Raw genomic sequence first — 12,973 nt, 5'->3', positions numbered from 1 at the left:
GTATGCAAACATTGGCCACCGACTTCAGGAGGATCAGAGGAAGCTTCCCGCCAAAATGCACCTAGACAGGCGCTAGGGCAGGTTCGGCGGAACCATGGGTTCGGCCGACCCCCCCTTTGGCGGTTCTGGCCACCGCCTTCCTCTGGGTGACTGACTGGTGGGTCCTGAGGTTGCTATGTCGATGCCAGGGTCTAGTTGGTCGGTTTGGTCTGATTTGTGGGTCTCTTTTGCATGTGTTACGCAGGATGCCATCTTCTGCGACTTTGTCTGCGTATTCTTCGTGTTTTCTTTTTATCCTAGACTTGTCCTCCTGAAAACATAAATCTTCAAAAACAACTGTGGAGCTAGGTTAGTGATACAAATATGCGAGTAAGAGGTATGGTTTTCCTTCATTTACGAGCATAATTGATGGTCATATTTCGCACTTAACGACCGTCAACACACCCCCAAGCTAGCCTTTTGCTCGTCCCGAGAAAAACAAGGCGCTCGTTGTTGATCAGGATTTGCTACGATATTGAATTTCCAACTCATACTTAGGCACAACCAAATGCTTCTTACCTTGATTTTGAATAAGTTGGCCTTTATTCTTACCTCTTACCTTAATCCTGTGGAGTTTATAGCTTCACCTCATCTTTTGGCGGTTGAGAGTCAGAACGGTATCATAGAGTGCTCATATTTCTTTCTCTTTAGTTCAACTGTCAATCCGGAGGTTTTGTAAAGATTTTCAAAGAAATTTATAAAGTTCCTCGGATGATCTCTCAGATCGCTCAATGTGTATGATTCCATACCAAGGCGTTTTATTGTGCCTTTCTTCCTCAACCTATCTCTAATGGCTATTTTTGTGGAGCTGTAGGTATGGAAGATTCGAAGGCATACCTACTTCTCATATTTTGCTAAGTCAAAGACCGGATCCAAAGGAGAAACAAGTCATAAACCTTGATCAAGATGTGCAAGTGTGTGGATATTTTTGGCGAATAGTGTACGAACTCCTTTGTATGAACCATCTCTCCTTTTTCTTTCTTTTTGGATAAGGGGCTATCTTTTCCTCTCTCTTTTTTGACATGCCTAAGCATGTGGCATACCTTCTTTTGGTATGCATCTTTCCTTTCTCTCTTTTCTTTTTTTTTGATATGCCGAAGCATGTGGCATACCTTCTTTGGGTATGCATCTTTTATTTTCTTTTTTGCATAGCCCCATATCCTTGATATGCTTTAAGAGAGAGTGGTGTCATACATGGACATGGAGTTTTATTTTGAGGATGGATGGATATTTGCTTACTTCTAGTGTAGAAGCATAGCATGTGGTGGAAATGTGTACGTGATCTTGATCATGGGAGTATAAAATGAATCTTACTAAGGGTTACAACAATTTGAAAAAGGTCAATGAGATAGCAAGCTGCATATGTGGAAAGTTTTGCAATGAAAACAACATATGGCCTTAGATAGGAATTTTCATATCATCAAGGAACTTTATTATATTTTTGTGTTTTCAAAAATTAAATACTCTGGATATCAAGTATCACATAAGAGAAACTCTACTTAACCATATCATAGCTCAAAACAACTTAGATTTGGATCATGCTTTTTCACTACCCACAAGTTTTAAGTTTAAGGTTTGAACTTTCAAGCCAACGAACCAAAACTAGGCAGAGCATAAAGTTGTAACTAAGCATATAAAGGAAATTAACAGAGCAACTATTCATCATTTCAACAAGGAAAACTTACACCATGCTTACTACACATACTAAAGGAAATATTTTTGGTGTTTTCTAAGTTTTGCAAATTTTTATGGGTTTCATGCAAGGTTATGAAAGCAATAAAGATAAATGATACAAGTTACCTCTCGTGGGGGTACTCCCCCAAGCTAGCTTCAGGCTCACTACGGCTGGTCGGGGTTGAAACCTGTCCAGCGGCAGTATGCCCTCCACTCCTCCTATCGCTGCAACTGCAACTGCTCCATGTCGTGGAGTCTCTCGCTAGTGTGACACTGCCATGCTTGGGATGTATCGATGTGTTGGTGCAGTGCCTCTTGTATGTTGTTGTTCTGCACCCGCAGCTCGCCTAGCTGCTGGGTGATGGCACCGAAACCTTGGGACGATGTCGTCCGTATGATGAGGTTTGGGGCTCTGCTGCAGCTGGAACTGGTGGACCGGCAGCCTGGTGCCTGCCGTGACCACTCCTCAGTGCTAGCACTATGCCATGAAGAACCACCAGCCTCATGCTGATGTGAGTGTTGTGGCCGCTGAGGTGGTGGTGTCGGTTCTGCTTCCCTTCTGGTCCTGCTTCTTGTCATCCTGCCAGGTAAACCAAAAGATCTATGCCTACGAGCTCCTTCTCGTGGAATGAGAGGGATGGTTAGCGAATGGCAATTATACAAATGAAACTCCGCATTGGGCAGTGGAATCTCATTTTTAAAGCCCAAGGAAAATAGGATCAAAGAGTCATTTGGGCCTTTCTTGAGTGTGTGACCTTGAATCAAGTAAGCCTCGTCGATATACGTATGGTTGCCCTCAATGAAAGGAATAAATTCCCCTCTAAGACACCGATACGTGTAGCGATATGAGTAATCAAAGAAGTGCACTCAATAGGACCCGTCATCTTGAAATTTGAAAGCCATTGCTTAACCAAAGCTTGCGCGGGGGAGATTTTGATCTTGTTGACCATGGTATAAAGAATGAGCAACTCATCGTTGCGCACGGATCGGACATCATCTCTAGGAAACAGAGTGATGGTTAACCACTAGTGTATCAACTGAAGAGTCGGATTATGAATATCGCTGCACCGAGGTGCAAACTTGCCATGGACAACTTGACCCGAAATCTGGCCCCAAAATTCATGACGATTAAAATAGCAGCAAGCTTGCTGAAGAGAAATTGGCCAGCGTTTGTTGAAATCGAGGTGGCCGGCAAAAGTTTTCCAAAAAAGCAAATACTCTTTCCCAAAAAGTCAAAAATAAACCCAGTTTTCCACCTCCCGAAGAGTGCAAAGAAATTAGATGGTGAGGAGCCGAGAACCATACTCCTCAACAGGAACGAAGTTATCCCATCCAATTGCATGCCAAACATTAGAGAAGTCTTCGTACATACCTGTTTTGTCGAGGAGATCTGGATCGAATGCTCGGGTGTGGACGAAGCTTCAGTTCTTGAGGATGACGTAGCCTTGGCGTTCATGATCATCTCGCAAGTCGAGGTAAGGGGCATCTTCTGCGTCAATCTCTATGACCTCGGCTTGTGATTCGGCTTGCATCTCTTCGTATTGTTCTTCTTCCTCATAGTCCATTGTGCTTGGTGTAGGCATAGGTTTGGGTGTGTACGAGCTTGAGCTACCCCGAGAACAGGATGAACTTCCACCCGTCATCTTCTTGAATGTGCCGGAGACCTTCCGCCCTAAGCCTTTCATGATGGAACAAAAACACGTGCAACTCGAAACGGGTTACGTTAGTAAAATCAAAATGAATGTTCTTACTTGCGAGTTGCTCCTTTCTTGTAGCAAAGAAATGAGAGAGAGAGAGGCTTCTTGAAATCAAATTTGAGCAAGAAAATCCAATGAAAACCCGAGATCAAAGTTTGAGAGAGTTTGAGAGGGAGTGAGTGAATGAGAGTTGAGTGTGAGAGCTCAAAACTCACCCCTTGGCCTCTATTTAAAGAGAGAATGGCCGGGCACCATTGGAGGAGACAAACCTCAACGGCTAGTGACTGTTGGAGAAGGATGGGCCCACTAGCCGTTGTCAAGAGGTCGGCCGACCCTAGGGTTCGGCCGAACCCTAGGTGGGCCACCCTACTGACAGCCAGGGCCCACTGCCCTTCTAATGGTCATAAGCTTTTTGAACTTTGGTGCCGGCCAAACTTTGCTTCGAAAAGATGTTCAAAATTATTTTTCAAAGGATTTTTATGCTCGAAAATATTTTTTTGGATTTTTGTGAAAATGGAAAAAGTGCTAGGAAAGTTTCTAGCATGCAAGATTGTTTTGAAAATTCAAATATGCAGCGGGAAAAATCAAAAGAGTCGAGAAAAGAAAAATGGTGGAATGTAAATATGAGATACGTACCGAATTACCTTCGGCAAGGCTCGTCGTTTTGAGTCTGACGAGCGAGACCTTTCTCCTACTTTAGTCACCATTGTTCGGCTCGTCCTGGAGAGTTGGACGAGGACGAACTTGCGACCTTCACCTTCTTTGCACGTCTTTTCTTTTATCATGTGGTTGTAGGTCTTGGTAGTTGGGATTCTGGTGCATCCCATAGTGCCTGCCCTTTGTCATCCTGCTTGTTCAGGATGGACTGCTCTTCCCTTTACTTAAATTTGAAGAACATGTTTTCCTTTCCAATGCTGAAGCAGATTTCTCCTCTTCCCACGTCGATCCTTGCTCTGGCGGCTCTCAGGAATGGTCGCCCAAGAATGAGCTCGACTCCGAGGTCACCTTCTATATCCATAACCGCAAAGTCTGTAAGGACAAAGGAGTCTCGCACGCGGACCAAGTCTCGGGGACCACGATTAGGGGCACCCTAATCGGGGTACTAAAATCACCCTGAAAACGCAAACACATATTAGTCAACTGAGCCCACGAAGGCCTACGACCTTCTTCCAACCTAGAAGAAAGGAAAAGACTCAAAAAAGTCTAGCACACGGCCCATCCGAACCCCCCTCGGACCCGCGGGGTGATCTCCGTCTCGCTCGAGGGCTCCCATCGAGACCCTCGACCGCGCCCCGCGTCTCCGCCTCGCTCGAGGGTAGCGAACCTACCCTCGAGCAGGGCGAAACGTCTCCGTCTCGCTCGAGGCCACCCCTCGACGAAAAGGACAAACGGCCCTTCCACTCACTCGCCCGTCGTACAGAGGCATTAAATGCCAACCACTCCTCCATAGCACCCAGGTCAGACGGCGTCAGGCCGCCATTCCCCACAGTGGCTGTGACCGGAGTCCCGTTCGCCAACTCCGGTCACTGCTCCGCCATCCCGGACGTTGTGGCAACAATGTGGGAACCTGCGACGCGGTACAAGACGTGCTCGCCACAGCTCCCGTTACTATTCTGCCAACTCCTGCTGTCCGGACTCCACCTCACCACACCAACGGCCCCGGACCCGTCCCATGCTCGGGAAGGGATCCGGCATCGCCACGTGTCCCCCAAGGAGGGATGCTCAGCACTAGCAGTCGGAGGCCCGGACCTCCCCCCTCGAGGGGTCTGGGACCTCCACGTGACTTCGGGACCCCCTTAGCGCACGCGCTAGCCCTCCACCCAGGGGGGGCCGGGACCGCCCCGTGCCCCACTACCGCTGGCGCACATATATATGCAAGAACCTGGCCTGCAGGGCCCACGGAACGCCGCCACGCCACACCTAGAAGATGGTACACCCTACAGCGACGACCACGCCACCTGCTGGGGCTGTCAGGACGCCGGCACGATCTCCGCAAGGCCGAGGACGATGCCTAGGATGACTGCCACGCCCGACGCCATGCCCCACAGTGTACTTCCCACCGTGCTCGACCACTGCACCCCCGAGATTCGGGGAAAAGACGACGACTTCCACGAGCCAATGCGCATGTACACCGTCCCTCCTTGTGTCTATAAAAGGAGGAGGCGGGCTTCCTTTAAGGGGCGCGGTCGGGCCATTCGGTAGGACACAATGTTTCGCACTACTAGCAGAGCACACACGCTCCTCTGAAACCCGATATTGGCACTCGCCTCAATCAACTCCTTCTCTAGCAGAGACTTGGGAGCTTCCCTCCCTCTCTCGCCTCGCCTGTACCCCCTACTACAGGCACCTCTGGTGCAAGACAGTACAGTGCTCTCGCACACCCCTTTGCTGTATGTACGGCCCCATGCCCGGAACCAGGATAAACCCGTGTGTTACTGTATTGCCTCTTGCATCAACATCTGGGACGAGGAACACGCAGCATCATCACTGGTTGGGTCCGGACTGCCGGGTCAGGGCACCGACACCAAGACATTCTTGGCTATCCCCTTGCGATACCGGATTGTAGAGTCTGCGAGTTGCACACACATATATGTTGGGGAGAGAGTACGGTATAAGAGTTTCTCATATATTACCATGGGCATGATGTTGACACTGGCCCCCAGATCGCAAAGTGCATGCTCATAGTATTGATCGAAGATTGAACAGCTGATCATGGGGACTCCTGGATCTTCTTGAATTGCTGCTACCAGGCCATCCCAATTGTCATTCTTCGGGGGATTGTACTTGCCTGCATGGGTAGTGCGGGGAGTCTACCGGGGAAGGTTGCCCCACCCGGTAGACACCATATTTGCAGTCTCAACGAGAGGTTCGGGTTGCCTCGGAATCTTCCTAGACTCAGAAACAGGAACAACAGTAGCGATTTGAGCCAGTTGTGTTTCTATCATTTTGTTGAAACTTAATTGATATTTAAGAGCAGAAGAAAGAGTTTCAACTTTAGAATTTGTACTTTCCAAAATTTTATCATTGGCAGCAAGCTTTTTGTTTAAAAATTCATTTATTTTAGCTTGGCCAAAAACTAGATCTCTCAAGGAGGGTTGGTTTGAATTGAAATTCGAATTGAAATTTGAGTTGAAATTGTTACCTCCTCCTTGGAATGGTGGGCGTGCTTGACCCCACCCCTAGCCTCCTTGTGGACGGAACTCGGTGTTGTTGTTGTTGTTGGTGTAGGCTATGTCTTCACGGGTCTCAGGGCAGTCATTCCCCGAGTGTCCACCGTCACCACAAACCTCGCACGTCAAGTACGAGTTCATGGCATGGACGGGAACAGGCATTTGTTGCTGGTTCCCTTCATCGAGTTTCCTCAGTAGGAGGTCCAGCTTGGCGGCGAGCATGTCCGTTTCCTTGACGGTATGCATTCCGCCCTTTGTTCTGGACTGGGAACGTTTCTCGTTCCAGCCCTGGTTGGAGACCATCTTTTCAATTAAGGCCGTAGCCTTTGCAATTGTTAGGTCTAGATAGGCTCCTCCAGCAGCAGCATCGAGATGGGCTCTGGATGTTGTGGTTAGCCCATTGTAGAAACTTTGGAGCACGAGCCACTCGTCCATCCATGATGAGGACAAGTGAGTATCTATTCTTGGAGTCTCTCCCAAACTTCTGGGATGGATTCCATCCCTGTCTGCTGGAAACTTAAAATTCTTCCACGTAGGTCATTTTTTTGCCCAACAGAAAGAATTTGGCAAGGAACGCTGTGGAACACTTGTCCCATGTGCTGACGGCTTCCTTGTTTTTATAAAACCACTGTTTTGCTTTCCCCAGGAGGGAGAAAGGAAACAGGCGGAGCCTGATGGCGTCAGACGTAACGCCTCCTACGCCTCTTCGTCCAGCACCAACTTCGCCGAGTATGAGGATCTGCCGGGTCATCACCTCCTGTCGATCCGCAACCTCATCGCATCGTCTCCTAACGACTCCTACCCTGAGACGGCGAGCTCGATCGCCGACGACATCAGCTTCTTCATGGACAACTTCACAGCCGAGGAGGCCGAGGACTACTCCGGGGTCCGCGATCCCGATGCTTTCTGCTCGTTCCAGCTCGCGGCGGCTTACTGCCTCACCTGCTCCGAGGACTCCAGCGAGAGGGATTACGATCCCACCCAGGAGTGCTTCATGGTCCAGCTCACGAACGGGCAAGAGCACAACGCTCCGGGTGATGACAGGAACGGCGGGGCAGACGCGCAGGCAAACCAACCGGTGGTGCCGGCTGCGGCCCCTTCTTCTTCGTCAAGCTCGGCGGCGCGACAGGCACAGCTGGCGCAGCTCATGGAGCTTGAAGCCAAGCTCGACGAGCAACATCGGCAGACTCAGGAGCTGTTCCCCGCACTCGAGCAACAGCTCACCGTGCGTGGCGCACATGCCCAGGCGGCGGCATGCGTTGCCCGGGAGCGGATCCTAGCCGATTACAATGTCGACAAACCTCCGAAACTGAAAACGGGCAGCGAAAAACTCGTCGCTACGGCCTACCTACTCCAAGCGATGCTCGAGCCATCGACGACTTCAGGTCGCAACCTGCGCCACGAGGCACAATCGCTCATCGAGCAAGATGCTGTGCAGCAGGCCGAGAGCTCTGCGTCTCGCATGCGCTCGATAGTCCCGAAGCAGCCCAGTGGAACTGCACGGCAGGACCACGAGGTTTCGGTGCACACTCCACCAGGAGGGAAGGGAAAGGCAGCCGCAGCGCATGATGCGAAGGCACCCTCGGTGCACGACCGCATCGGAAAGGCTCCCGCAAGGGAGTGACTCCACGACACGCACGGGCATACCGGCGACGGCGACGCTCGCTACATTGTCAATGGTAGGAAGTACACCCCTCGACGGGGTGGACGCTTCGACCCTGAGCACGACAGGGGCGAGTCACCGGAGCCTCCGGGCACTCGGGTGTTTAGCCGAGAGATTCGTACCGCTTCTTTTCCCCCGCGCTTTTGACAGCCCACCACCCTCGTCAAGTACTCGGGCGAGACCGATCCCGCAGTATGGCTCAATGACTACTGCCTAGCATGCCAGCTTGGCGGTGCGACGGAAGACGCGGTCATCATCCGCAACCTTCCCCTTCACCTTGCTGACGCCACACGAACGTGGCTCGAGCACTTGCCCACAGACCAGATCCACAACTGGGCCGACTTAGTCCAAATCTTCGTGGGCAACTTCCAGGGCACGTACGTGCACCCTAGGAACTCCTGGGACCTCAAAGGGTGTCGGCAGAAGCCTAATGAGTCCCTGCGTGACTACGTGCGGCGCTTCTCCAAGCAATGCACCGAGCTCCCCAGCATCACCCACGTCGAGGTCATCAACGCCTTCCTTGAGGGCACGACGTGTAGGAACCTGGTGCATGAGCTTGCGCAAAGCTGTCCCGCCAACACTAATGAGTTGTTCGACGCTGCCACCAACTACGCCACCGGTGAGGAGGCAGTTGGCGCCATTTTCGATGACAAGCCGAACAAGTGCAAGGAATATGCGCCCGCAGAAGGCGGCAACGTCAAGATCAACGCCCCCGCCAAGAAACAAAAGCGGGGGAAGAAAGGGAAGAAGTAGGCCCCACCAATCCAGCGTGGACCGAGATAGGCAGAAGACTCCGACGAGGCCTTCGTCGCCGCCCCAGACCGCAAAGGACCTCGAGGCCCCCCTCGAGGTGGAGGCGGCCTATTCGATGACATGCTCAAGAAGCCGTGCCCTTACCACAAGGTATCGGTCAACCACACCCTCGAGTAGTGTGAAATGCTCAGGAAGTACTACAACCGTGTCGCGCATCACGACGAGGACAAGAAGAAGGATACTGGCGACAAAGGTGGAGATGACGAGTTCCCCCCGGTGGAGAACGCCTTCTTCATCTTTGGAGGACCAACGATGAACATGACCTCTCGGCAGCGCAAGCGTGAGCGCCGAGAAGTCTTCTCCGTCACCAAGGCCATGCCATCCTACCTCGACTGGTTGAAGGAAACCATTTCCTTTGGCTGCGAGGACCACCCCGACTACATCCCACACCCGGGACGGTACCCGCTTGTTGTCGACCCCATCATCGGCAACACCCGCTTCTCTAAGGTGCTCATGGACGGAGGCAGCAGCCTCAACATCATGTACGCCCAAACCTTGGAGCTCATGGGGATTGGATTGAACAAGCTTTGCCCCAGCAAGTCGCCATTTCATGGCGTTGCGCCGGGGAAGCGAGTCCAACCCCTCGGCCAGATCGATCAACCCGTCTGCTTCGGCACGGCAACCAACTTCCGCAAGGAAGTGCTCATCTTTGAGGTGGTGGGGTTTTGGGGATCCTATCACGCCATTCTTGGTCGTCCCTGTTACGCCAAGTTCATGGCAATCCCCAACTACACCTACCTCAAGCTGAAGATGCCGGGTCCGAAGGGTGTCATCACCGTCGGCTCCTCGTTCGAGCACGCCTACGAGTGCGACGTCGAGTGTGTTGAGCAGCCACTCTGGACAAGATGGCAAGCGAGGCCTTGGACTCCACGCACCGGCATGCGGGCAGCTTCGAACCCGCCGAAGGAATCAAGAAGGTGCCCCTCGACCCGAATCGCCCCGACGACAAGGCGTTGCAGGTCAGCGCCACCCTCGACAGCAAATAGGAAGTGGTGCTCGTCGACTTTCTCTGCGCCAACACAAACATCTTTCCGTGGAGCCCCTCGGACATGCCTGGCATACTGTTGACACTCCTTAGAGCCCCAATTTACGTACCGCAAGCGCACGGATCGTGGTAGCTTTTCCCTTAGAGTACACCCCCAAGGTTTATCAATCCATGGATCGGAAGCGAACCGACTAGAGTTTACCATCTAATCTATCGAACCTATCCTAAACATGAAGCGAAGATTGAATATAAACTGAACACTTGATAGATATGAATGAAGCATAAGTGTTCATCACACCCACAACTGTAGATGATATAACTCAACTAAGGAGCTGGGGCCTATCGTCTATAGGTACAGTTCTTGTCAAAAAGGTGATCAAAACATAGATTGAATCTCAACTAAAGGTACACGAAATCATCTCTCAGAAAGGCGGCTCGCAAGCGGCCTACTTTCCCAAGGTCGCCGGTGCAAGGTGCGTGTTGACACCTAAGGTTTCCCAAAGCTTTACCCCAAACGCCCACCAAGTGCTCTTACTCGAAGCTCCTCCTCTTGGTAGCCGCGCAACGACTCCCATGGTACTCGCCATCGATCCTATTCCACATCATGTCGTCGCTAGAATTTTTCCCTCTGCCATGCTGTCACCACACCGGGGTAATCAACCAACTAGCTAAAACACGCTACCTCAATGTATCCGCAAGATATAGACTAATCACCACGAATAGATCTAATCTTACTATGAACATATGGATGCATCACATATGAGAAAGAAAGCATGCATTGAAGTAGACCAAAGTCGAGACAACTAGAATAAAGAGTAGATTGATATCACCATCGTGTGTGTACATACCCCGACGAATGTTGGGGATGACTCCCGAACTCCACCATGGCACAACCTCGAAGGGAGGCCATGGCGGCTAGGGGTGGTCTAAGCCATCTCCTAGGTACCTTTGAAGACTTGCGGCGGCCGTCATCTCCCTCTAGCCTTGGCCCTAGGTTTTCGTCGAGTTCTGGGTGGATTGATTCCGCGAGTTGAATAAGGTGCGAGCTATTTATAAGCCGAGGCAGCCACCAGTCGAAGGGGAGGCCGAACCGCTTCGGAAACGGACTAGGCCGGCTGGCCTCATGGGCCTAGGCCGGCCGGCCTACCCTCTTTCAATCCCGCCTCGGTCTCATCTTTCGCGTGTAGACTCCTCGCATCTTCTAGAGTTTATGTCCTTCACGATTACACCCCTTTGGACGTCGTTATCTTGGAGATATCTTCAAGGAAAGGATAGGATAGGGAATCCTACCTTAAATCTTTATTTGCTTTGCTTAATCTCAAAGTATCTTGATCTCATCTTTGTGGGCTTGGTCCTTTGGGCTCTCTTGGAGAATGGATGTGCATGAATGGGCTTCAAATCAACATGGGATTTGGTCCTTCCTTTGGGCTTTGGCCTTCGTCTTTCTCCGTGTTAGCGCTCGATCGCGAGCCTCGTCATTTCATGCTCCAAAATAGGCCAAAAACCTGCAAAAACGAAGTTCCTCCAAAATATATGTGCAAATGTGAAAATGACCAATAATTAGGCCGGGGTTAGGATGGTTAGTGATTTTGATATTAAATTCATGCCATTAACAAGGATAAACAAGGGATAAAATGGGTACTTAAGGAGCGCCAACACATACCGAGGGAGGTCGCCGAGCACTCCCTTGATATCTGACCCAACTCCAAGCCGGTGAAGCAGCGCCTGCGACGTTTCGACGAGCTCAAGCGCCGGGCGATCGGCGAGGAGCTGCAGAAACTTCTGGTGGCCGGATTCAACAAGGAAGTATTCCATCCCGAGTGGCTAGCTAATCCTGTATTAGTGAAGAAAAAGAATGGGAGTTGGCGGATGTGCGTAGACTACACTTGTTTAAATAAAGCATGTCCGAAGGTTCCCTTTCCTTTGCCGAGGATTGATCAAATCGTAGATTCAACTGCGGGATGCGAACTTTTGTCCTTTCTTGATGCTTACTCCGGTTACCACCAAATCAAGATGAAAGAGTCCGACCGGCTCGCGACTTCTTTTATCACACCTTTTGGCATTTACTGCTACGTCACGATGCCCTTTGGCCTCAGAAATGCCGGAGCTACATATCAGCGGTGTATGCTCCACGTTTTCAGGGACCATCTCGGGCGGAACATAGAGACATATGTAGATGACATTATTGTAATATCCACGAAGGCGGACGACCTGGTTGCCGATCTCAAGATCGCATTCAATTGCCTAAGGGCCAAAGGGATAAAACTCAACCCCGAGAAGTGCGTGTTCGGAGTCCCTTGAGGCATGCTCTTGGGCTTCATTGTCTCCCAGCGGGGCATCGAACCCAACCCTGAGAAAGTCTCGGCCATCACTCGGATGGGACCGATTCGAGACCTAAAGGGGGTACAGAGAGTCATGGGATGCCTAGCGTCCCTCAGCCGATTCATCTCGCGTCTCGGCGAGAAAGGCTTACCCCTGTATCGACTCCTGAGGAAAACCGAGCGCTTCACGTGGACCCCCGAAGCTCAAGAAGCCCTCGACAGGCTGAAGGCATCGCTCACTCACGCCCCCATTCTCACGCCACCCGTGGATGGCGAGCCCTCTATCTGTACGTAGCCGCGATGACCCAAGTGGTCAGCGTGGTGGTCGTTGTCGAAAGATAAGAGGAGGGCCATGCTCTGCCAATCCAACGGCCGGTGTACTACATCAGCGAGGTGTTGTCTGAAACCAAGACACGCTATCCGCAGATTCAGAAGTTGCTATACGCAGTGGTTTTGGCTCGGCGCAAGCTGCGCCACTACTTCGAGGCCCATCCCTTCACCGTGGTCTCGTCTTTTCCTCTGGGAGAGATAGTCCGCAACAGGGAAGCTGAGGGTAGAATTGCCAAATGGTCCGTGGAGCTGATGGGAGAAACTCTCACCTACGCCCCCCA

General features: G+C 51.2%; 1 non-coding gene across 1 annotated transcript; it reads left to right on the top strand.

Moving 5' to 3' along the window:
- Positions 1-7,013: 7,013 nt before the first annotated feature.
- Positions 7,014-7,119, top strand: LOC120687078. The gene has a single exon (XR_005680578.1). It is a non-coding gene; the product is annotated as a small nucleolar RNA R71 (small nucleolar RNA).
- The last annotated feature ends 5,854 nt before the right edge of the window (positions 7,120-12,973 follow it).

Source organism: Panicum virgatum, chromosome 8N (genome assembly GCF_016808335.1).
Source record: "Panicum virgatum strain AP13 chromosome 8N, P.virgatum_v5, whole genome shotgun sequence".
Classification (NCBI taxonomy): domain Eukaryota; kingdom Viridiplantae; phylum Streptophyta; class Magnoliopsida; order Poales; family Poaceae; genus Panicum; species Panicum virgatum.
Note: the sequence above shows the minus strand (reverse complement) of the source record. Positions and strands in the feature narration are given on the sequence as shown.